At 47.2% G+C, this 25,682-nt stretch overlaps 1 long non-coding RNA gene across 6 annotated transcripts; it reads right to left on the bottom strand.

Moving 5' to 3' along the window:
• Nucleotides 1-1,803: 1,803 nt before the first annotated feature.
• LOC132649463 (uncharacterized) lies at nucleotides 1,804-25,682 on the bottom strand. Of its 6 annotated transcripts, none has more exons than XR_009587911.1 (4): nucleotides 25,301-25,682; nucleotides 7,882-7,978; nucleotides 4,067-6,724; nucleotides 1,804-2,492 (listed from the first exon to the last, which is right to left on the bottom strand). It is a non-coding gene; the product is annotated as an uncharacterized LOC132649463 (long non-coding RNA). The 6 variants fall into 6 exon arrangements; XR_009587908.1 differs by having other exon boundaries at nucleotides 7,926-7,978; XR_009587910.1 differs by lacking the exon at nucleotides 25,301-25,682 and having other exon boundaries at nucleotides 4,067-4,231; nucleotides 5,695-6,724; nucleotides 7,926-8,258.

Below are 25,682 nucleotides of genomic sequence, written 5' to 3'. Positions count from 1 at the left end.
GGTGCCTATTTGTCAGATCAAAGCCAACTCTGGCCAGCTCTCCCAGCGGTCCTCAATACCTGTGGCTCCTCCCAGCACCCTGCCCCCTACCCTAAACCTCTTCCTCCCAGGGGCTGGGCTTCTGCTTCCCTCCCTATATAAAGGGCTTTTGGAGGCAGGCCATCTTTCTTAGTCAGCAGCATCTCTCGCTCTCCCTCTCCCTCTCTCCTCTCCTAGTCCAGTTTAGTCAGCCAGACATATTTAGCCTGGACTCTCCCTTCTGCCTGCTTTCTCCCGTAAATCTACTATAAAAATTATCTCCATAGTTTGGGAGTAGTCATGCCCTCCTCCTTTTATTTCATTTTTTTCCCCTCAGCTATTAGAGTGCTTGCCTAAGATGAATAAGGTCCTAGAGTTCAATATCTGGTACTCCAGAGACACTAATTCAAAAGGTCTTGAGGGGACACTGGAAATCTGCATTTCAAGAGTTCTCCATGAAAGGAGTGAAGGTGGCCTCATGATTTCACTTGAGAAATCATGGCATTTAATGTCAACTGCTTTTTTGTAGGTCTCATTGTGAGTCTTAAGTTCACAATAATGCTTGGGATGGTACTTACACACATCACAAGATGTGATGGGAATGAAATTCACCCCTAGCCTTCCTCTCTGTCTCTCTGGGTTTTTAAAATATATAACATATGCTATACATTTAAAACTCATGTGCTGCCCTCTTGCCTTCCCCCTCTCCCACGCTCCTCAGAACAGAACAGGGGAGAGCCATGAAGTCAGGGCCTTGACAAGACCTGGTCTGCAGCTAGCAGAGATTTTCCTGCATGGCAGCCAGAGCGTCTGCTGTTTGTCCATCTGTCAAGTGACCACTGTATATCACTTTACCACAGGGAAACTCTGGGAGGGACAGTCTCAGAAGGTGAGTAGGACACTTATCTTGAGGCCTTGTTAGCACAGATCCCTTCAGAAGATTGAAAACTAAATGCATGTTGGCCCCTCCCAGAAACTGACAGGAAACTCCAGTTCCTACATCCGGTAATGGGGGCTAGGCAGGAAGCCACTGTCCACCAGCCCACCTGACTGGTCTTCTTATATCACTGTGCCTTCTTATATTCCCTGTGTCACAGCTGTTACCTTGTGCTGTCAGCATACACTCACACGTGGGAAATTGAAATCTCAGAGGCTGTGGTAGAAAACGGCAACCAGGCCAGCCTCAAGCCACTGTTCTTGCTAATGCCTAAGCAGAGTCCTGGATGTATTTTATGAGCTGGCTGGGATTCTCCGAGAGCTAGCCTCCCTCCCCTGGCTACTCACACCACCCTCGTCCCCAACCTCCATTAGCGGACTCACAGACTCTGCCAGACGCTGTCACACCCAGAGTCCGTGACACCACCTGCCACTCCTGACTTTTTACTGACACTTTTATCAACAGCTCCCATTCTTTGACCTTTGGACTCAGAAGTCAAATTGAACCACACCAGTAGCTGGCTTCCCTCTGTCCCCAGCTTGCAGACAGCAAACCGTGGACCCATTCATCTCCATGACCATGGGATCCAGTTGCTAATCCTGTCTCTATACTAGAACAGCAGTGTGGAGCAGGGCTTTGGAGTTCCATAGCTCTGGGTTCAAACTCCACCTCTACTTGGATTTCTCGTAGCCAGTACCCATCCTTGAAGCCACTGTCTAGACCTTCCCAAAGGATAATGTTCTCACTCGTGCATCAGAGAAATGTAAGCGAGTGTAAGACCTGGAGTCTCACTGCTCAGGAGCGCGCCCTTCCCAGGAACTCTCACAGACCACAGCTCGATGCAAAAGCAAGAGGTTTTATTGCTATCACGATAGGGTCGCTCCTCCAAAGACAGGAGACAACCCCGAACATGCAGAGCACAGGGTTTTTATACCTGAAAACCAGGTCACTTTTGCTCTACAGTTTACAGCTGTTGTAGATAGTTTACAGCTGGTTGTTTCTCAGAACAGTTCACCCGCCCTTCAAGAGCTCTCTGCACCTGGCTTCAATTCAAAAAATCACAGTTGTTTCTCATTCCCAGGTGGTCCCTCATTCCCCCCTTTTCTTTTTGCCTGAATTTTAACCCTAAAATTGTGGATCAGCCTCAGGGAGAGGTTGATACTGTCTCTGGAGCGTCAGGACCTAAACTGCATTTACACGTTCCCTGACGAAGGCGAGTACTGGCCAGAGAGTTTATTGTCCATGATGAGTTTCAGTTTTAGCGGGTTGCTGGAGGCTTGGACTTTCCAGGTGTCTGCAGGTTGATGAAGAGCTGGCTTGATGTGTGACCCATGGATCCAAGATGCGATGCCCTCTACTTTGACGGCAGTTGGTATAATGGCGAGCAGGACGTCATAAGGACCCTTCCACCAAGGTTCCAGATTCTGGCTATGATGTCGTCGCACATACCAGATCTCCAACCTCCAAGGACCCAGGCGCATATGTACTGCCAACCTTTCTCCAAATTTCTTTCTGAATAAGCTGCAGTCCTTTCAGCCTGGACAACAAGTCAGAGTTAACCACTAGTTATGTCAAGGGGGTCCCCAAGAAGAGTCAGGGAATCAGGAACCCCATATAGTAGTTCGAAGGGAGTCAGGCCCAGTAAGGAGGGAGTATTTCTGACTCTAAAGAGGGCCAAGGGAAGGAGCACCACCCAGTCACCACCAGTCTCCATGGTCAATTTGGTGAGAGTCTCTTTTAGAGTTCTATGCATCCTTTCTACCTGTCCTGAACTTTGGGGTCTATAAGCACAGTGTAATTTCCAATCGAGCCCCAGAAACCTGGTCACCTCCTGACTTACCTGAGCAATGAAGGATGGCCCATTGTCTAACCCAATTACCTTTAGAATACCGAACTGAGGAAAAATGTCTTCCAGAATCTTTTTGGCTACGACCAGAGCGGTTTTTTTTGTGGGAAAAGCTTCCACCCATCCTTCTGACAGGGTTTACATTCCCAAGTCACTCTCTGTCAGAGCGGTGAGGTTTAATATTCGGTACTGGGATTGGTGGACAATTTCAGCCAATTTCTTTGGCCCCAAGTGAGTACACTTATGCATCTGAGTTATTAATTTCTCAGCGTCTTTCTGTGGTAGAATGATCTTATCTTTGGAGTCAATCCATGCCCACACACGGGTGTCAAATATCCTGTTTTTGCCATATTAGCTTTAAGTCACCTTCTGAGTAGTTTAGTCATTCTTCTTTGGGCAGCTCAGTGGTCAGCACCACTGGGACAGAGTTTCCTCTGGCAGCTGCTTTAGCCTCCTGATCAGCCATGTTATTCCCCTTTGGTGCCCTGGAAGTTCCCTTCTGATGTCCCTGGCAATGAATAATGCTTACCTTGGCGGGCAGCAACAAGGCATTGAGCAAAGCCAGAATCTCAAGTCCTTTCACCATCCCTGTTCCTCTGCTAGAACCTGCAAACAATCATGCTCCGGGGGCTGGATTTCTGGATCCGGCAATAAGGTGGCAGGGTTTAGCCCTCTCACCGGGGCAAAGGTGACTATCATTATTCAAGAGCAAAGCCTGGTAATGCGTCATTCGGGCATTCGTGTGCCAGCGATCAGGTGGCTGCCTTATGACACTCTCAAGGGCATGAGGAGCATAGATGGTAAGGTCCTGTCCCAGAGTCAGTTTATACAGAGTCAGTGCCACCACTGCCATTGGCCATCCTGCCGCTACTGAATCAAGCTTTTTGGATAGATAGGCTACTGGTCTCTTCCAGGGTCCAATTTTCTGTGTTAGCACCCCTTTTGGCCATTCCCCAATTCTCGGCCACACAGAGATGGAAGGGTTTGGTTACATCAGGCAGTCCTAGTGCTGGGGCGGACATTAAGGCTTGTTATCAAATGTGGCTTGTTCATCCTTTCCCCAGATGAAAGAGTGCTTGCCCTTTGTAAGGGCATACAGAGGGGCTGCCATCTCAGCAAATCCTGGAATCCACAGCTGGCAAAACCCCACCGTACCTAAAAGTTCCCTCAGTTGTTTAGTAGGAGGGGGAATATGAAATACAGTCTCTTTTCTAGCCTCCAATAGCCATCTCTTTTCCTCTCAGTATATATCCCAGATAACTGACCTGTTTCCTGCAGAGCTGGGCCTTTTTCGCCAACGCTCTATAGCTGAGCTCACCCAGCTCTTGCAACAGCCAGTGGCTTCATCAAATATGGTCCATGTAAGCTGGCCCGAGACCCCTGAGTCCGGGTCTTTCCATTCAAAAGCGAAAATGTCTTGGCTGGTAGGGCTAAGTTGAAGACAAAAGAAGCCTTAATTAAGGTCCAGGACGGTATACCAAGCCCTGTCAGGGGGAAGGGAACTCAACAGGTTTTACAGGTTAGGCACAGTAGGATGTAAGTCCGTGACCTGTTTGTTAACTTCGCTCAAGTCCTGTACAGGTCGATAGTCGTTGCTCCCAGGCTTCCAAACTGGCAGCAATGGAGTATTCCAGGCGGATTGGCACCTTTTGAGAACCCCTGGGTCAAGGAGCCGCTGTATGTGAGGGCGGATCCCGTCACGGGCTTCCTTAGACATCGGATATTGTCGCACTGCGATTGGGGTAGCCTGAGGCTTCAGCTCTATCTGAACTGGGGGCTGTCGCTCTGCTTTTCCTGGGCCAGCCATTTCAGCCCGTGCCCTGGGATGTCTCTCTAGCCACCAGTCAATGTCTTTTTCCGGATTTACCACCTTTTCAAACAGTCGGTATTCATCTTCCAGCTGAATCGTCAGCACGTGAATGGGATCCCCTTTATTGTCTGTCACCTGTGGGCCATCTGGTCTAAAATGAATATGGGCCCCTATCTTGGTTAGGATATCTTGCCCTAACAGTGGGTACGGGCATGTGGGGACAACTAAGAATGAGTGGGATACCCGGCCCACTCCAAGGTCCACCCTTCTTCGGGTAGTTCATGAATATTGTTTACATCCGGTGGCTCCTTGGACCCACGATTTTTTCTTTTTTAGCTCCAAAGTCTTGTAACAGGACAGAATGCTGGGCGCCAGTGTCCACCAAGAAGTGGACCACTTCCCCTCCACTTTAAGGGTTACCCTGGGCTTGGGGAGGGGAACCGAACCTCGTCCCCCTAGTTGCTGTCATCGCCCAGGATTAGGACCTGGGTCTTCGGGGCTCAAGTGTTCCGTTTTTCCGGCATTTTCCTCCTTTTGGGACAATCCTTGATCCAGTGTCCTTTCTCTTTGTAGTAGGCACACTGATCCTTAGACAGAGGGCCCCTCCAATTGCCAGAACTCTCTCCCTATCATTACGACTCTCCTGCACTACGGTGGTCAGGATCTTAGTCAACTTTCTGTCTTGCCTCTTATTCCTTCTCTTTCCCTCACTTCCTGCTTTTTCTGCTTTCTTTCCTCTTTCTCTTCTTCTGTCTCCTGGCTGTAGAAAACCTTTTCTGCTACCTGCACTAAATCCTTCAGTGACTTGTCTTGCAAACCTTCTATTTTCTGGAGTTTTCTATGAATATCTCTGGCTGACTGGTCTATAAAGGTTATAGTCACCATTGCCCTATGCTCATCTGAGGTAGGGTCATAGGGCATAAACAGGTGGTATGCCTCCATCAGCCGTTCAAGAAAGGCTGCGGGGGATTCATCCGGCCCCTGAACCGTCTCTCTTACCTTAGTCAAATTGGTAGGCTTATCGGTCGGCCCCACAGAGACCCACCATTAGAGTCAAGTGGTAGACTTTCAGGTGCTCCCTACCTCTGGGTGTGTTGTAATCCCAGTTGGGGCGGGTGAGGGGAAAGCCATCATCAATCTCATTAGGGAGGATGGAAGGCTTCCCGTCCATTCCCGGCACATTCTTTCTTGCCTCAAGGAGAACCCGCCCCCGTTCCTCGGTAGTCAGGAGGGCCTGCAAGAGTTGCTGGCAATCATCCCAAGTGGGCTGGTGTGAGAATAGGACAGATTCAAACAAATCAGTTAGAGCTTGGGGATTTTCGGAAAAGGGGGTTATGGGCCTTCCACTTACTGATTTCCATCGTCATCTGGTGGCACCCTGCTGCAGACCTGCTGGGGGATCAGTGGGGGGAAGGTCAAAAAGAAGTCATAGTCCGTCCCATAATAAAGTCATCCTTCAAGAAAGTCAAAGAAGCAACAACGATAGAGACAAAGAGAACAGGCAATTCAGATAAGGACGCCCTTACGAGTGGTACCACAGAATTTTGATTGAGAGGCTGCCTCACGGCAGCCATCTCCGATGAGAAACAGATGGGAGGAGGACCATCACGGACCTGGCTTCCCCAGATGGAGAGGCTACCTCCAAGCAGCCGACTCCTACAGATGGGAGGAAGACCTTCACAGACCTACCTAGCCTCCCCAGATGGAATCTGGAGCGTCCTCCAGTTCCCAGATACAGAGTGGTATACCAGAAATCAGACTAGTTCTGAATGCTCCCTCAGGAACACGATGACAGGACTCCCGAGTTCTGGGTTCAAATCCCAAATCTCTCTATCCGCTGTCTAAACTTGCTACTTCACTTTTCTCTGCTTCGGTTTCTCTACGTGTAAACGGAAATTCTGATAGGTTTACTTCACGAAGTGTGATTAAATTATGAGAGATTGGAGTCACCCACCAAGAGTTGAGAGCAGACCCAGTTTCCTAAGATATAAAACTTCTGGCACAAGCTGTAGAATGTGCTGAGTATTCACGAAACACCGGTTGCAATTGGTTGTTGTCATTCTCCTGAGGAGCACAGATGCTATGACAAATGAATAGAGGCCTAAGCCACATCCTGTGGAAAAGAAAAACAAACAATACAACAATAACAAGAAAATAAACAAACAAACCCACAAACATAAACCAAATACCAAGATGGGGTGTTTTACTCCAGACTGGACATGGTGTGAGGTCACTGCCCACCCATGTCCATCAGAGAATCCCGTTTCTCAGCCTGTACCTTTGCCAGTATCCCACCGGTTTATCACGGAGGGTCTCAGTACTGTTTGCACTAAACTGTACCCTAGGCTTCAGCTCCTCGATGTGAGTATACACGCTACGCAGACCGTGTCCACACGATGGACCCAGGACACCCAGGTTCTCTGACCCTGAGTAACGGTGAGGCAGAATCTAAGATGAGCACAACCTGTAAACAACTGTGGATTCTGAGTAACCCCTGAGCGTGGCTGTGAGCCACGCAGGGAGATCACAGCCCCGCAGCAGCCAGACTGTCACACAGGAGCTGACCTGACAACAAGCTCCTCCCCAAACACACAGCACAGCTCTCTCTAAGCAGGGCTGTCTATTTCTTGACACTGAAATATGACACTGTCCCCTACAGGTGTGTCACTTGTAGCAGTTCTGGGATGCGTGTGTCTCCTGGACCACGGGATGAGCACGCTGGCTGAAGAAATGGGGCAACCTGTGGCAGAACATTGACTTAGAACCCCTGTGTCTGAGCTTCAAACTCTGGTCCCATTACTAATGACAAGTCCTTCTCTGAAGCTGTCGCTGAAGCTGCCCCAAGGATACAGTCAGCGTCTACCTCACAGGTGAAGGTACGAAATAGATGAAACTACTTCTATAAAAGGCATCCAACGGGGCTTGGAGAGATGGCTCAAGGGTTAAGAGCACTGGCTGTTCTTTCTAAAGGTCCTGAGTTCAATTCCCAGCCACCACATGGTAGCTCATAACCATCTCTAATGAGATCTGGTAACTTCTTCTGGTCTGGTGACACACATGCAGGCAGAATACTGTATAAATAATAAATAATTTTTTAAAATGCTTCCAACAGAGCCTGGCATGCAGGAAGTCCGTAGTGAGGTACTACTTAGTGCTGCTTATGCTGCTCTTAGGTTCTGGTCTGTGCATCGTGGTGTGGTTTCCCCTCCTGCCTGCACTCATCCCTTGGCCATCCTTTCAGCCCCTCACCCTGCCAGCCCCCTTTCTCACCACCAGCCAATGGTCCATGCAGAGCAAGTCACGCTCAGGAGTACCTTCAAACGTTTCATCTCCTGCTGACAGGCTCTCGGGGCTTTGAGATTCAAATCTGCTGGGAAAGAAGCATTTCAAGCATTTTTTAGATCAAACTTGAAGGAACCATGCAAAGGCGGCCAGCCGGTGTCTGCTCTGCTGTTCGGTGCTTTCAGCCCTTCCCCTCAGAGGGACCCTTCTAGTGGGGGCTGGTTGGTAGAGGAAGTGAACTGGGAAACTACACTTGGCTCTCAGCCCGGTTCGACTGATAACCCAGAGGAGGGAGCAGTACCTCACAGCTGACAGCACTCTCTAAAGCAGGTCAACACTGCCATCTGTTGATCATGCGGAATGTCTGCGGCCTCCCAAGCATTTTTACTAGCCTTTTTTTTTTTTTTTTTTTTTAACTGGTGCTAAATACTTAGGAAAGCCAATATCTTCTAGGTTTGCAAAGTTTTAGTGCCAGTTCCTCACCTTCAAAGCAATTCTTAAATAGCTAGTGACTATATGCAACCCTAGTTGCATATGGCCCTTTTGCAAAATACCTGGGACTGGGGCTAGAGAGATGGTGTCGTGGTTAAGAATAAATACTGCTCCTGCAGAGGACCAGAGTCCAGTTCCCAGAACCCACAGCAAGCAGTTCACAACCCCCTGTAGCTTCAGCTCCAGGACAAGCCGACGCCTCTGGCTTCCACGTCTGCTCACTACGGGTAATTCAAAATCAAATCAAACCTTTAAAGAAGTAACCGAGACTGAAAGTGCTTCCGATTTCTGTTTTTTGGGGTTTGTGCATATCTGCATAAATTTAATGAGACTCCTTTGAGCTGGGACATAAACCTACACACCAACTTCATTTACTTTTTATACATTTTTCACATAACCTGAGTCATTTTTCAGAAATTTGTGCATGAAACAACATTTCATGGTCTAAGGTGGTCACTTGTCCCGCACAGATGCTCAAAGAGTTGGAGATTTGAAGTACTTGATATTTTGAGCTTTTTGATTGGGGGGCTTCAGCCTCGCTGACCCCCTCGATGTGAGTATACATGCTACCCAGCCCGTGTCCACACGATGGACCCAGGACACCCAGGTTCTCTGACCCTGAGTAACGGTGAGGCAGAATCTAAGATGAGCACAACCTGTAAACAACTGTGGATTCTGAGTAACCCCTGAGCGTGGCTGTGAGCCACGCAGGGAGATCACAGCCCCGCAGCAGCCAGACTGTCACACAGGAGCTGACCTGACACCAAGCTCCTCCCCAAACACACAGCACAGCTCTCTCTCGCAGGGCTGTCTATTTCTTGACACTGCAATATGACACTGCCTCCTACAGGTGTGTTGGGCCTCCCTTGTAGCAGTTCTGGGATGCGTGTGTCTCATGGACCACGAGATGGGCATGCTGGCTGAAGAAATGGGGCAGCCTGTGGCAGAACACAGACTTAGAACCCCTGTGTCTGAGCTTCAAACTCTGGTCCCATTACTAACGATCCTGTGTTTGGCCATATGAAATATATGTAGGGTCAGACTGAAAACTCTAGCGTTGAGGTTCAGTCTGACTCCCCAAAGCCGTGAACTAACTGCTAACTGTGAGGCTAGAAAAAATTTCTGTGAGAAGTTAGGGGAAATGTCTCCAGTCGCATTCCCACGTTCTCGGTAATATGCAATGGCAAGGCCTTAGCAGGGAATTTTCTGAACTAAGAATAGCATCAAAAGTGATAATGCTTAAGCCAGACTTGTTGGCTTATGCCTGTAACCTAGCACTTGGGAAACTAAGGCAGGAGGATTGCTCTGAGTTCCAGGCCTGAATGGGCTACAGTGTAAGAGAACCCATCTAAAAACAAAAGGATACACACAAAATTAAAATGCTAAAGTCCTATGATGAAAATGACTATAGGGCAGTGCACCGGCTCAGAGGGTAAAGCAGCCGGGTGCCGAATAGAGCTCAGTCCCTGAGGTCCACACAGAGAAAGAGAGAAACGACCTCTGCTAGCTGGCCTTACGCATGCAGATTAACTACAATAACTAAGTATATAGTTTTACAATCTTAAAGGAAGTTACTATAGAAAGAGCTCACTGTGACACCCTCCCCAAGGCATCATGACCACACACTCAGAATTTATTGACCCCAGGAATTGACCCCAAAACATCAGCTGGAGAAATGGCTGCATATCACTCCACTCCGATGTTTAGCAGAACCGGTCCCTTCTCATGCTTTCAAGGCCAGTGGGTGTGCCCAGCCCAGATTCCCCAGGCGGAGATGGGGGCAGGGGACCTTCCCAACAGGAGGAGTCATAGTTTTTGACACATTTTAATAAGGTACAACTAGTACAGCTGTTTCTTCTACTAATGTGATTTGCCAAGGATTGAAATGTATAGCTTACATTTTTAAGAGGCACCATCATGACCTCCTTAGTTCTCATTCTGCAGCTCGCTGTCCAAATTTGTAATTTTTATCAGGGTAAGTCCTATCTGGTGCCACTAGCCCAACACCCATTAAACACATCAGTCTTTTTTTTTTTAAGATTTATGTATTTATTATTTATAAAGCATTCTGCCTGTGTGTGTGCCTACATACCGGATAAGAGCACCAGATCTCACGATAGTCAGTTATGAACCACCATGTGGTTGCTGGGATTTGAACTCAGGAGCTTTGGAAGAGCAGCCAGTGTTCTTAACCCCTGAGCCATCTCTCTAGGCCCCACATCAGGCATTTTTAAAATATGCTTCTTGTTTTACCTAACTCATTCTCGGAGGCTCTAAGACTTGGGTGGGGCGTTCTCTGCCTCTGGCCACCTGCAAACATTGTTTCTCAGCTAAAGCTACTTGGTGATGATTTGAGGCCCATTCTCCCCAGAAAAGAGTCCTCTCTTCCCTTCATTCCTGTCTCCCCACACACGTGAAGCTGTTCCGGCAGCCTTTGCACTGGAGAGTGTTGGGAAGTGTTTAATGTTTAGCTGTGGAGAGAAAAGAGTCTCTCTCTCTCTCTCTCTCTCTCTCTCTCTCTCTCACACACACACACACACACACACACTCATACTCATCACACTCACACACACATACACACATGCTCTCTCTCCTCCAACTCTTTCCCCTCCCCCTCTTCTCCTTGTGGAGAGGAGAGGGATCTCATTGTGTTTAGGCTCAAGCTCTCTTCCCTTCTTAGCTTCTTCAGTAGCTGGAACTACGGATAAGGATCACATACCATTCTCCATTATATCGTTCTTCTACAAAGCGTAGACTGTTCTCCATAGAGGGCTGGGCAGATTATTCAATGGGAAAGAGTGCTTGAGTGAAAGGAAGAGGACCCCAGTTCAGATTCCCAACACTCGTGAAAATGTGGTGTAGCTTTCTTCCCATGGCAGGCAGCAAGTCCAGTACTGGGGAGCAGAAGGGAACAGGTAAGACAACTGGGTCCCAGGAGCTTTCTAGCCTTTCCATCCTAGCCAAATGTAGCACTTCATGTTCAGGGAGACACTGTCAATAAAACAGCAGCAGCAACAGCAACATTGACAATAACAATGTAATAAAGAAAAATGCCTGGGGTCTTCCTTTGGCCTTTTCATGCACATATATGTGTAAAAGTTGTTTTTTGTTTGTTTTGTTTTTGTTTTTGTTTTTTTTACTAACAAAACTTACTACTTGAATAATCCCCAAAAGAGATGGCACAGACTCTATTTTTTTCCCATTCCCAACACAGACACACACACACACACACACACACACACACAAATGCTTGGAAAGGTCCCTCTATCTTTGCTGATTACAGGTGTCTGTGTTGGATAGCCAAATCATCTATGCTATACTCCATATCAGGAGAGTGAGACAAGAAGAGAGAGAGAGATCTAGGGAGGAGAAGGGAGAAGCAGATTTCCAGTAAATGCCTGTTCAGTTAGGGCTGCACAGAATTGGAGGGAGCAGCAAGCCTCAAGTGGAATCCATCAGCAAGCATACGCTGCAAAACATTCTGGGCAGCTGCCCCCAGACCGCATCAAATCTTCAGGAAAATGAGACGCAGAGAAGCCAGAGTCCAGGGAAGAAGCCATGAAAAGCTGGGAATCCGTATCATTGAGACTCAACGAAGGTGCCGCCCACAGCAGACAGCGTACTCCAGGCCATTGAAGCTCACTGGGAGGCCACTGGCTTTGGAAGGGGTGATAGAGCAGACATGGCCTTTCATTGCTTGCTCTGTTCCTCTTTCCAAACCAACCCTTCCCCAGGGGCCCAACCCTGCCGCTGGCGACCTTCCAATTAATCTGAAATCTGCTTCCACTGAGAATTCCCTTCAACAAGCAATTTGCATTTTATTAATGAATTCATAGAGACAGAAAAGCGGTCCAGAAATCAGCAGTCCACGCAGGCACCTCGGGGGATGGGAGGCCAGGCTGGTCCTGAGAAGAGAAAGCCGAAGTGACTGGAAATGGACATTACAGATAGTGTTCATAGAGGGTGGCCGTCTACTCCAGGTGACAAAACAGGTCATTAAGTTTGTTTCAGCACAAAATATGTAATGATGCTCAGACAAAAGGCCCAGATGGCAGTATTTTAAAAGACTAAACACTGGTGGGGGCTAACCTGTCACCATCATGCTGATACGCCTTCCTTTCCCTCTTAGATGCTGTAGTTTAAAGGCTCAATTTCTTTAATTAAACTGATTAACCCATTTTGGCTTTTTAAGATTCATTTTTTCATGATTCTTAATGATTTGATGATGTGACATCCTGAAAACAAATGGGAAAATGACATATTTTTAAATCTTAGCGCAAGGTAAATTTAGTCAGATTGACATGTTAAAGCTGAAACTTCTCCGCGTGTTAAAATTATCTCAACGGAAAGGGCACAAAGTCCCGCCGCTATCTAAGGAGCTATTGGCAATTGATAGATGCTGGGAGAAGTGAGTTTTCTTTAAGGGTGTGGCCCCAGTAAATTGCCCTTGCTCCAGGAATGGCCGCACACCTGATTATTTGGGTAGCACAAATCTGAATTAGTGTTTCTGGCCGGTTTGACTTTAAAAGGGTACAAAGTTGGGTGGGTAGGGAGGTGGGAGTGGATCTGGGAAGAGCTGGGGATGAATAAATGTGATCAAAATACTCTTTATGAGATTCTCAAATAATTAACAAAATACCATTCAAAAAGTTTTAAATGACCACAACTTAACTGTTAATGAGTTACACAATATTTACTCATCCATTCAAGAACTGTATCTTTCCCCCGCCCCCCACCTTGCCTAGTCTTTTCTCATCACTGTCGGAGGATTCTGGTCTTCATTTACAGATGGTCTCCACTGTTCCTGATCAACCTTGCAATGTCTTTACTCAATTCAGCAGAAACGTGGTTTGCTTTTGAGCTCCTTTCCCCAGGCTAGTGATAATGAGGTACAATATTGCCTCTTGTGGCAGCAGCAGGAACCAGCCACAGCTGCCAATCACCTGCACTCAGGAAGCAAAGCAGCAGGTACCCACAGTGCATTGCTGCTCCGGAGGGGAGGACCGTAAGTGCACTATCTTTTTCCATTTTTCGTGTGTGTATGTTGTGCATGTGTGTATGCATGTGTATGTGGTTGCCTATGTACATGTGTGTACTTGCGTGTATATGCCCAAGGTCGGTGTCTTCAGTTGCTCTTTTATCTTATTCACTGACGACCTCTTGAGAGCTTGAGGGTGTGACTAGTTTTGTTAGCCAGTATGCTTTGGGGGCTAGCCCTTTCTCTACCTTCTGAGGCTAGAATTACAGGCAGGCTGCTACAACCACTCAGCACTTTCAGGTTTTCTGGAAATCTGAATTCCAGTACTGTGTTATATAGTTTATAAACACTATAATTCTTGACCCATCTTGGAAGCTCCAATTCAATGTGTTTTTAACTGATATCCTCAACTTACACATTTATTGTATATAACTTCTTTGTGAGTCAAGGAACAAATCAGATGTATTTTTAACTGATAACCTTCAACCCATCATACGTTTGTTGTATATAACTTCTTTGCGAGTCAAGGAGTAATTATCTATTTTTGCCGTGTCCCTAGAAAGTACGTGTTGTTATTTAGCACGCTGGCACTCCGAGCTGGTACCTCACAGCTGCCAAACACTCCATGCTGTACCCCACGCTATCTTACCTTTCTGCTCCCCTTGCTAGTGGCACCAAGTTCCTCCAACTCCACGATGGACAGCCCTGTAAGGAGCAATCTCAGTAGGGAGATGGTGAGTTTCTTCGGGAAAAGCACACAGGGTAGAAATGACGGGTTGAGACAACGCGCGTGCTGTATTCCTCAGTGTAGGACCTGATCGCCCTCTTCAAAGCCTGAGCTAGTGGCTTGTTCCCTCTGGCGATGCACACGGCTTCTTATAGCTTTGCAAACACCTGGCATCATCCAACTTCGTGCTTTTTGCCGGGCTAATTAGTATAAATTAGTATCTAATATTTTCATTTACATTGTTTATTAATTATTCTAAGCACCTCTTCATAATGTATTTCGCAATGCTGTGTAATTAGTTTCTGACTTGCCTGTCCCATCCATCAGCCATTTTTCTATTTATTTATGTAAATTGCAGAAGGTCCTTGTACAGCCTGAACCCCAATCCCAGACCTAGTTTAGACATTCTGAATATTTTCTCCTGATCTCTTCCTGTGGTGTTTTTGTTGTTCTTGTTGTTGTTGTTGTTTTTTATTTCAGCATAGTCTCCGCACTTTGTGTGTTTTCACATGTACGTAAACTCTCAAAGCCTCCCTGTATGTTCTGGTGAGGCAGAATGTTCTGGAGTTACTCCAAGACTACTCGGAAAGATTAATTTGTACTCCAGAGCGCGTCAATGTCTATTTGAAGTGGTCCCTTCCTATCTTTACTCTTGCTTTTCAGATATGAACATTTGTTTATTTGTAAAATTACAGGAATGTGTCTCAGAATGCAAGTGAAATTTTTATTCGAGTTGAATTGCTTATAGCTTATACATCAAATAAATATGTAAATACTAAATTTATATCTCCCAGTTGTAACTTTCTAATATTATCTCATTTTCTAGCTGATGTAAATTTTTTTCTTCTGTTTATTTAGTTAGTTGGGGAGAAGAATGGATGCCCCAGAGCACAAAATGGAGGTTGGAGAAAAAGTTTCAGAGGTCGATTCTCTCCTCCCGCCGTGTGGGAACAGAGACCACACTCATGTCATTGGCTTAGCAATCAACAAGGGCTTTCACCCAGAGCCAGCTTGCCCACCTGGTTTTTAACACCCCCTCTGGTGTATCCTGGCTGTGGCCCCCTCCCTTATCTCCTCCTGGTCCCACCCTTTCTCTCTTTTTCCCTGCTATGTCCCTCCCCTAGTCCACTGATAAAGGGGGTCCTCCTTCTCTACTATTTATAAATAATAACAATAATAATAATAATAATAAAGAAAAAATTAAAAAGACTGGGACTGGAGAAACAGCTCATTGGTTAAGTGTGTTTGCTGCTCTTGCAGAGGACCTGAGCTCTGCTCCTACAACCCACATGCCTCTGATTTCAATTTGAAGATATCTGACCCTCTCTCCTGGGCTCCACCAGCACTGTGCCCACATTACACTTACATGCAGCCAAAACACTCACACACGTGAAAAATAAAAATGAATAACATTTTAACAAAAGATTAAAAAAGATTTTAGTATGTTTATCCTATTTTATAGGTCTAATATCCATTTACAAGTGAGTGTATGCCATGTGTGTCTTTCTGCTTCTGGGATACCTCACTCAGGATGATCTTGTCTAGGTCCCACCATTTGCCTGCAGATTTCATTATTTCCTTGTTTTTAATTGCTGAGTAGTATTCTATTGTGTAAATGTACCACAGTTTCTGTATCCATTCCTCAGTTGAGGGACATCTGGGTTGTTTCCAGGTTCTGGTTATTATGAATAAAGCTGCTACAAACAGCAAATGTCCTTGTTGTGTACTTGAGCATATTTTGGATATATGCTTAGATCTTGAGGAAGCACCAGATTGATTTCCAAAGTGGTTGTTCAAGTTTACATCCCCACCAACAATGGAGGAGATTTCCCTTTTCTCCACATCCTCTCCAGCATGTGTTGTCATACTAAAATATGTACAAAGAAGCTAAGCAAGAAGGAGGACCCTGAGTGGATGATCAATCCTCACTCATAAAGGCAAATGGGATGGACATCAGAAGAGGGAGAAAACAGGGAACAGGACAGGAGCCTACCACAGAGGGCCTCTGAAAGACTCTACCCAGCAAGGTATCAAAGCAGATGCTGAGGCTCATAGCCAAACTTTGGACAGAGTGCAGGGAATCTTATGAAAGAAGGGGGAGACAGAAAGACCTGGAGGGGTCTGGAGCTCCACAGGAGAGCAACAAAACCAAGAAATCTGAGCCCAGGGTCTTTTCTGAGACTGATACTCCAACCAAGGTCCATGCATGGATATAACCTAGAACCCCTGCACAGATGTAGCCCATGGCAGTTTAGTATCCAAGTGGGTTCCCTAGTAAGGGGAACAGGGACTGTCTCTGACATGAACTCAGGGGCTGGCTCTGTGATCACCTCCCCCTGAGGGGGGAGCAGCCTTACCAGGCCACAGAGGAAGACAATGCAGCCAGTCCTGATGAGGCCTGATAGGCTAGAGTCAGATGGAAGGGGAGGACCTCCCCTATCAGTGGACTTAGAGAGGGGCATGGGAGGAGATGAGAAGACCAGGCTGGCCTCACAGTGATCCCCCTGTGCCTCACAGAGTGCTGGGATTACAGGTGTGTGCCACCACACCCCACTTCCCTCCCTCATCCCATTTCTAACACGATTTTTCCCCTTTTTCTAGCATTGTTTATCACTTCAAGCCCAAGGCAGTAACAGAGAAAGAGGTGTCATTATTCTGGTTCTGTCTCAAGGGAATACATCCAAGGCTCCTCACTGCAGACAGTTCTTTATTTGCTAAAAGGTTCTGGACTGCAAGCTTCACAAACTTTCGGAACGGCTATTCTTAGCCTGGTGGGCATGTTTTTAAAAATACAGTCTTTCATAAGCATTTTTCCTTTTCTAATTTTTTTTTTAAGCAAAGATTGGGATAAATACAAAAGTGTCCTTAAGTCTTTTAATCGGGGCCTTCGTTGATCTAATGTCCAGCTATCTTTTCATTCCTTGACTAAGGCTTGCTTGACTGGGAAATATTATTTTAAAAGTAAGCATAAGCAGCTGTTGAGCAAATATTTTTTCTTGTTACATATCCATGTTCATAAGTCAAGTGAATCTATCATATATCTTCTGACTACGGAATCAAGATTATACTATATCACAAATTGAATTAGACAGCTTTCATTTTTCTATTTTGTGATACAATTTCTTTGTTTCTTTTTTGTCACTGTGACAGACACCCGAGAGAAAAAAAATAACTGTTGAAAGGAAGAAGAGATTTACCTCATGGTCACAGAGACTCCAGTCCATGGTTGCCTGGTTCTTTCTCTGTGGCTGTTGGTGAGGCAGAGCACCATGGTGACCGTGGCATTTGGTCGAGGCTGCACCCTTAGCAGCCAGGAAACAGAGGAAGGGGTCAGGAAGGGGACAGGCAAAGTGACCTACTTCCTCCACCCAGGCTCTGCTTCCTAATAGTCATTGATTAGTTTAGCACGCTCATGATCCAGTATCCTGTAAACAGTGTCACCAGCTGCAGAGCAAGGTTTCAACCCATGAACATTTTCAGAGGACATGTCCCATTCAAACCCTAGCAACCTGGTCATTAGCACGTATGGCCACATTCACCTATGAGACCGCCTGAGCCTGTGGTCTCTTGGCAGGTCACCCTTTGCCTCCCTTTTCAACGTATTTAATACAAATTGGAACTCACATCAATGTTCATTGCTTTGCTACTGTCTGGATGTTGACGGTCCCTGAAGGTTTGTATGTTAAAGGCTTGGTCACCCACCTGCTGTTTGGGAGGTGGTGTAGTCTTAAAGGTGTGGGCCTGGTAGGAGGATGTTCAGTCGCTAGTGGGGTTCTCTCTGATGGAATAGTGGCACACCCTTTTTTCTTCCCCATTCTTTGCTCCCTTGCTTATGACACAATTCTTTGTTCTTCCGACAGACCCCACCACGGTATGCTGTCCTCTCACAGACTCATCTGCTCAGGACCTGGGGCTTGAAAACTGTGAGTCATAGTAAATCTTTTCTTTTTATAATTACCTCAGGCACTCAGTTATAGCGATGGAAAGCTGACCAATGCGCTATCTAGCTCAACCTCTCAGTGCTGAAATCCCACAATTTTACTTTGTACTGTTCTTGACTTTCAAATTCAGGGGTGAATGGGTATCTGTGCTGATGCCTGTCAGTCTCTGTGTCATAGTTATTTTCCTCTTTCCATCCTATACTTTATGGTGTCTTTCTCTTTTATTCCCTGTTGATAAATCTTCTCAGGGATCTGTCTTGTCAGTGCTCCAAAAAAGCCTATCAAAGCTGTCAATTGTTTTGTTGTTGTTCACTATTTTTTATTGAGTCCTGATCTTAAAATCATCATTTCTTGCTCGTCTGTCATTCTTCTTCAAGTTCTTCTATCTATTATTCACATCTGGTGCTTTCTGAGAAATTAATTAGATCTGCAAGTGAACCCTTCTTAAATCCCTTTAGGAGCTCAACTCAGCAGTTATTTGGTGGTATGTTGTTTTATGTAAACATAAGGGATTGTTTAGCAGTATTTTTTATTGTTTACTTATGAATTCATTTATGATTAGCTGGCTACCTAATGAAGTTTATTTTTAATGCTCCACAAACTATTAAAGTGTTTTGTTGATTTTTATAATATTCTTTCTCATTTACTTAATCTATAGGTTGAACTACAATATAGGATGATCAGTTTCTCTCTGTTCTCCAGGGGTTGTTTTTTTTTTTGCAATGAAAAAATATCATATATTTGTGTGTGTGTGTGTGTGTGTGTGTGTGTGTGTGTGTGTGTGTGACAGCATGGGTGTGAAAGTCAGAGGACAACTTGCAGGGACTGATTCTTTACGTCTATCACGTGGGTGCCAGGAATTAACCTTAGGTCACCAGGTGTGGTGGCAAGAGCCTTTGTCTGCTCAGTCATCCATGAGACCACTCTTCTGTTCTTGCAGTATTTGAAACAGATCAAAGGTCACGTACGACATGTGTCTACGATATGTTTCTGTCGTCTGTTATTCCCCTAGTGCAGATGTCTCAATCATCTGTTTTGTGTTGTTGTTGTTGTTGTGAGGTATCCATCAGAGAAGACTGCTCAGACACAGGTTTGAACTAACAGAAAGTCTTTCTTAGCTGGCCATCCACGACACTGGGTATTCAGGATCCTAGCATAGACCTGAGCCTTTCTCAAGCTGAGCTTTCAAGCACAAAAACCATGTTCTGCATTGACATACTCAGTTAACAAGAACAGTTAGCCAGAAGCAGAACTACAGGTGCCAAAAAAACAAGGTTAGCTCATTCAAAGACATTCCCAGGTCTGTAATGGATTCAGTGTTGGCAGGTGGTGCTGTCGGCACGCTGAGTTTTACAGCCTGAATGGCACTTCCTCCATGGAGTCGGTTGTGCTGAGGTCTGGAGCCTAAGCACAACCCTAAGCATGTGTTTCTCGCTAGTCTCCGTGTCTGTTGTGTTGACAGTAAGCAATTGATGCAGTTATTTGCAACTGTTTCAGTAGAAACCCAATATTACCAATATCAATCCACGCTCATGACTGATCAGCAAAACTACCAAAGAAGCACACCACATCCAGGCTTATTTTTGGCTTTTGCTTTTTAATGGAAAAATTGGTTTCAACTTATTGCAAGGTTTTTATAGATCCTTGACAAAGGGATGGGAGAGAGATGACAGTGGCTTTTCTACAAGCACAGATCACTAAATCCTGGGCATGTGCTAAGAGTGTGAGGCGGGAATGAAAGCTACTCCATTAAATTTGATTTGTTCCTTCACCCCTCTGAATCAGGCAAACCACTCTGGGACCCACATATCTGACGAGGAGAAAACTCAATGTCAGTGGCGAGGGAGCTTTCCCTTCCTTGAGGCCTACAGAGAAGCCAGGAGAATGAGTTATTTGTAGTCTAGTATACCCATTGGCCTCCTCCGGGGGACCCTGCAATGTAGCGATGGCAGCTTCCCTGCCCAGTCCTGCTTCCCTTCATCATGTGTAGGTCCGGGCCCACCTCAGACCTCCCTCCCTGGAACCTGACCTAACACAAGTCAGAGACTGATACTGAAACCCCCGCTTTATAGATGTGGACACGGAGGCCTTGGGAGCTCATCAGCTTGGTGACCCGGAAAATACGGTGTTTACCAGACCTCTGTGAACTCCAAGAGTTTCCGGCCTTTTTGCTCTGAGGAATTTGCTCTCACGTGGGCAGAAATGTGAGGGAATCTCAGTTCTGTGCCGGGCAGTCCAATGCCAGGACCCAGTGACAAAGGGCTTTGGCTGGCCACCACACAGTCCTGAGGAGCCCTGAGGAGAAGAGTCCCTCAGGAGGGCTCTGGGAACGGCTGTCTCTGTGATGGTTCCTCAATTTCTACCACACCCACCACCCGACTCCCGAAAAGATCAGAGAAAAGGCGGTGCTATTCTTCAGTTTCAAGGCAGAGTTAGTGCATTTTTAAGGAATAAATGCCACCTGCTGTCAGAGCTCAGCCAGTAGCTCTCCTCTGGGAGCCTGCAATTCAACACAGCCAACTTCCCCCTTGCTCCAGCTCTTCTCTCTCAGGCCCAGTTATCTACCTTCTGCTCAGCACAGGCAATCACAGCAGTCTGAGCTGGGGGTTGCTAGAAGGGTGGTCTTGATTGCATGGGCCTGTTCCAGAATGGGGTCTCAAGCTGCCATCAAACCTCACACACCCTGAGGACGGCTGCTCCCACAGCAAAGCAGTGGGCTAGTGGGTGGCAGGAACCTAAGGAAGAAAATGAAAACAAGTTCCCTGTATCTGTTCATAAGGTTTCTACCCGCCACGTTCTCATATGTACAGACCTTATGGTTTGTTTCCTGCTGGGGACCCAAAAATCACAGTGGGCCCCTGTGGCCTCACTGCAGTCCCCGGAGGAAGACTGGGCTTATCCAAAGCGTCAGAACTGGGGTGATGAGTTTGGTCGATGGTGGGGAGTGAGTGACATGTTTGGTGACATGTGCATCTTTTGGCCCCAGTAACCCAGCCTTTAAAACAGACTTGATGGGTAGCTGTGAGAGAAGCAAGAATCCAGGAAAATGCATGGGCTTAGGCTTGTTGTAGCAGAATGTAAACCATCTCTCACAACCCTATCTTTGAATACTTGCTCCTAGGTGCTGTGGAACCTTTGGGACTGCAGCCTAACTAGCACTGGTTCTCTGGGGACACCTTTAAAGGTTACACCCAGGCTTCACTTCCATGAGTTTTCTGCTTTCTGCCAAATGATAGGACCTTCTCCCGTGACATTTCCTCCCTCCAGGGGACTGTGTGTCCTGAGTCATAAGCCACAATGACCCTCTCCCCTCTTATACTGCTTTTGATGTGTACTTGATCACAGCGATAAAGTACCTGACACAGCTTCATGGCCATCTGGGCAGAAAGAGGATAAAGTCTGAAGGGTGCTTCTCAGTCTAAAACGGCTGTGTAGGTAGAGGCTGCTGGCTGTTGGTGACAGGGACACTGGCCTAAAAGTCTATTATGTGATAGAAAGAGTTACCACAGTTCTGTGCTTGGTCGAGGTCACCAAGAGGCTGTTAGAGCTAAAGTAGATGGGTAGTGTGGTGGTTTGGATGAAAATGGCCCTCATGGGCTCATAGGGAGTGACACTATTTGAAGAGATTAGGATGTGTGACCTTGCTGGAGAAGGTACAGCCTTGTGGGAGGAAGGCCCAAGTCAGGCCTGCCTCTCTCTCTCTCACCCTCCCTCCCTCTCTCCCTCATTCTCTTTCTCTTACCCACCCTCCCTACCTCATTCTCTCTCTCTCTCTCTCTCTCTCTCTCTCTCTCTCTCTTTCCAGTGCTGCCTTTGGATTTGGTTCTAGACCTCTCAGCTCTTTCTCCAGTACCATGTCTGCCTGCATGCTACCATGCTTCCTGCCATGATAATGGATGATAATGGATTAAGCCTCTGTAACTGTGAGCCAGTCCCAATTAAATGCTTTCTCTTAAGTTGCCATAGTCACAGTGTCTCTTCACGGCAGTAGAACAGTGACTGAGACAGGAGAGGATGGCTGAGTAATGCAAAAGTTTATGGAGGTGTGGAGAAGCCGGTAGCAGAGGCCACCCAGCAGGGCTTCAAAGCGGCCAGGGGCACAGCAGAGCCTCAGGACTTGGGGGCTCCTCAGAAAGTGAGTTCTCTGTGAGGGCGGCCCTCCTTGAGTGATATGGTCCATGTGATGGGCAGGCTGGAACCAGATTTACTCCCCTGCCTTAACTATTAAGTCAAAGGGTACAAAGCCATGTTTTTATCAGATTGACAACCACGTGGCACAGCACAGGGCCTCTAAGAACAATATGAGGGGAGACTGCTGGCCTCACAAGCTAGCTGCTCCAGCTGCCTCAGGCTCAGGCCTGGGAGAGAGCAACCGTGCCCTGGGCCCAAGAGAGAAATCAGAACAACTTCATTGACCGCTTCCAATGAAATCACCCCAGAACACAAAAACTTGCTTCCAAAAAAATGACTCCAGAGCACATAAAGCCCGCTTCCCCCTCCTCTTCTGAGAGCTTGAAGTGCTTCTCACTGGGGCCTCACACTGCCCACACCCTCCCCAGCTCCCATCCCTGCCCCTCCAGGCAGAGAGTGGAAATTGCTGCAAGCAGCCTGTGACCAGTTTAGGTAGAGAACCCAGCGGGTGCCTTGAGGAGAGTCAGACCAAGGGCTTTTTCTTCCTGGAATGCCCAGGTCCCCAGAGGTAAAAAAGTTTGGGGAGAAGGGTAACCCACACTGAGAACCTGCACAGTTATTTGCAGAACGCTGGCTACCTTCGCCCCCTGCAGGTGGCTGCACTGGCCTGTTTGGATCTGTCTGAAACTGGCTTAGAAGTTCCATGTACAGGAAGAAGCAGCCGGTGGAAGCCCACCCATCAGGCCCAGAAGCCCACCTGGTGGAAGACAGCTGCACCTGTCCAGCTGAAGCTGAGCCCTTTCCTGTAGCCAGCTCGGCTTCGCAAGACACCAGCTCCATACGAGGAATAGGAGAATCCCCATCAGAGTATGCACAGCCGTGATGTACTGCTGAGCAGCCCACACAGACTCAACACCAGAGGCCTGGCTGGATCGGAAGTCAGGGAAGGGTGAGAGGGAAGGGAGACACAGGCTCATACCCAGCCAGGTCACCATCCACATCCTTCATTAGACTGACAAGCAGCCCAGCTTGTGCTGTGTGCCTCTGTGGGGAGAGAAGGTGACAATGTGCACGCGACCACCTCAGTTATTGCCTTCTGAATGTCTGCTTGTCGGGTAAGACAGGAAATTAGGCTCCAAATGTCACCGTTTCTAGTCATTATAGTCACACACCCAAACAATAGAAAAACTTCAACCATGGGGCTGATTTGATCCATTAACTTTCAGAAATGTTCCCAGGTGAATCTACAATCAACTTCTAATTTCCCATAGAGATAGAACAACAGGTAATTATTTAAAAGAATCGGGGGAATTTTCCACGTACCTAATTTGTGTCCAGAAATAGCTACAAATACTTTGCTGAAATGGACAGGAAAAAATGAAAACAACAACAACAATAAATAAATAAATAAATAAATAAATAAAATCCTATGCACTTGCTGTCACCGCAGCAAACCTCCTGAAGTGGGCCCCAGTAAAGAAATTCCGCCTGGAAGACATCTGTGATTTCAGGCATGTCCAACTTGGAATGTATGACTCTATCAGCGTGTATGTGTGCTCCCTGTGCTCCTCATTATCTGTGTAACCCACACAGAAGCAGAAGCGAGCATGAAGTGGTTAAAAAAAAAAAAAGAAAGAATCCGAGAAGAGTATCTTCTAGAGCCAGACATACTAGCAGTCAGTGGCTGCTGTGCTATGGGAGAGACTTGGTAACTATAGCAACTTGCTTTAGAAGTTGTTCTTTCCCTGCCAAAAATCAGGTAGGCCCTGAAGCCTTCCCACTGTCAAATGGCAGGGAGAGAGAAGCCATTCAAGAGAGGCAGCGGGCCAGCACACGAGAGGGCACACGAAGCAATGCAAACCTCCAGAAATTCCCAAGCTCTGCAGGTCTGAGAAGGAGCAAGCTGGGACCAAGAATAGGACAGCTGAGGAAGGCTGAACACAAGAGTGGGTTTTACACCCACATGAACAGAACGAGAATTCTACAATAGCTCAGCGGCAGCTGTCCCAATATAAACTGGCATGGGACCCAGATAAGGATCAGTGTACAAACATAAAGAGCCCGGACAACCAACAGGACCCAGCCGGGGCCAGGATTTCCCTTCAGGCTTCTGGATAAGCCCTCAGCAGTCCCTCAGGGAGGAGGCTGGAATTAACACTGAACTCTACCACGAACAGACTCTGTAGCTGTGCCATTTAAAAAGTAAAAACAAAAAGAACTGTTAGCAAGTCACAGATAGTCCTGTTTGCATAGGGTGAGCTCAGTCTGTCTCGTCTCATTAAACCCTTTGTATTATTATTAGAAAGTGTGGAGTTGAGGGGCCTGCAGAGACTGCTGCACCAACCAAGGACCATGCATGGAGAGAATCCAGGCCCCCTGCACAGATGTAGCCTATGGCAGCTCAGTTTCCATGTGGGTCTCCTAGTAAGGGGAACAGGAGCTGTATCTGACATGAACTCTGTTGCCTGCTCTTTGATCACTTCCCCCAGGTTAGGGGGCCTTGCCAGGCCATGGAAAAAGAGGAAGCAGTCCTGAAGAGACTTGATAGTCTGGGGTCAGTTGGTAAGGGAGGAGGGCTCCCCCTTTCTGAGGACTAGGGAACAAGACTAGGGGGTAAGCAGAGGGAGGGTGAGACTGGGAGGAGACGAGGGAGGGGGCTACGATCAGGATGTAAAATGAATAAATTTATAAAAGAAAGTCTGGAGCAAACACCTTCTCTATGCTTAGACAAAGGTTCCTATGCCAGGTGAGCCTTCAGCAGTTAGGGGTCCCGGGAGCAGGCAGCAGGCGAGTATCCTACCCAGAGTGGCAACTGGCGTTTTGCGGGTGAAGCCAAATGAGGTTCAGTCAACTGTACTCACCCCACTGTCTCTGCCCTGCCTTGAGCCACCCCTCCATGTGGCCGCAGAGCTGCCTCTCCTCTTCTCTCTCTCTCTCTCTCTCTCTCTCTCTCTCTCTCTCTCTCTCTCTCTCTCTCTCTCTCCATCTCTCTCTCCCTCTCTCTCTCTGGCTTCTGGCGCAGCTTCACCCCCACCCCCACCCCACCCCATCCCCATTCTAACGCGGCCAAAGTCTCCCAGTCACTTCCCCTCCACCTGCCCTGCTCCCCACTGGATCTCATTAATATCGTGTCTATACCTGTGTGCTCTCGGTGCCTCTATTTATATCTGCAGCTCTCGGAGTTACTGAGCCAATCATGCAGATGTCTAAAAGAAGCCGCCGACGCTAGACGTTCTGTCTTAGCGAGTGGACGATTTCACGAAGTGCATCTTGCCTATGATTCTCCGTAGGCCCTCTTCTCCCCTAAGCGGGTCCCCACATTGCCGGCTCTAGTGCCCTCCTGGCGTTTCCAGCCTTCGCCCTCTCTTTGTTTCAGTCTGTTCTCCACGAGGCAGCCATAATCTCTAACATCACCTGTACTGCCTCCTATCACTGCTCGGCCCAAGCCCTGCCACCGGGCTCTCCTGAGCTCAGCGGGATCAGCCTCTCCGGCTGCCCCGCCCCCGCCCCTTTCCCTCCA

The sequence above is a fragment of the Meriones unguiculatus genome, chromosome 20 (genome assembly GCF_030254825.1).
Source record: "Meriones unguiculatus strain TT.TT164.6M chromosome 20, Bangor_MerUng_6.1, whole genome shotgun sequence".
NCBI lineage: Eukaryota > Metazoa > Chordata > Mammalia > Rodentia > Muridae > Meriones > Meriones unguiculatus.
Note: the sequence above shows the minus strand (reverse complement) of the source record. Positions and strands in the feature narration are given on the sequence as shown.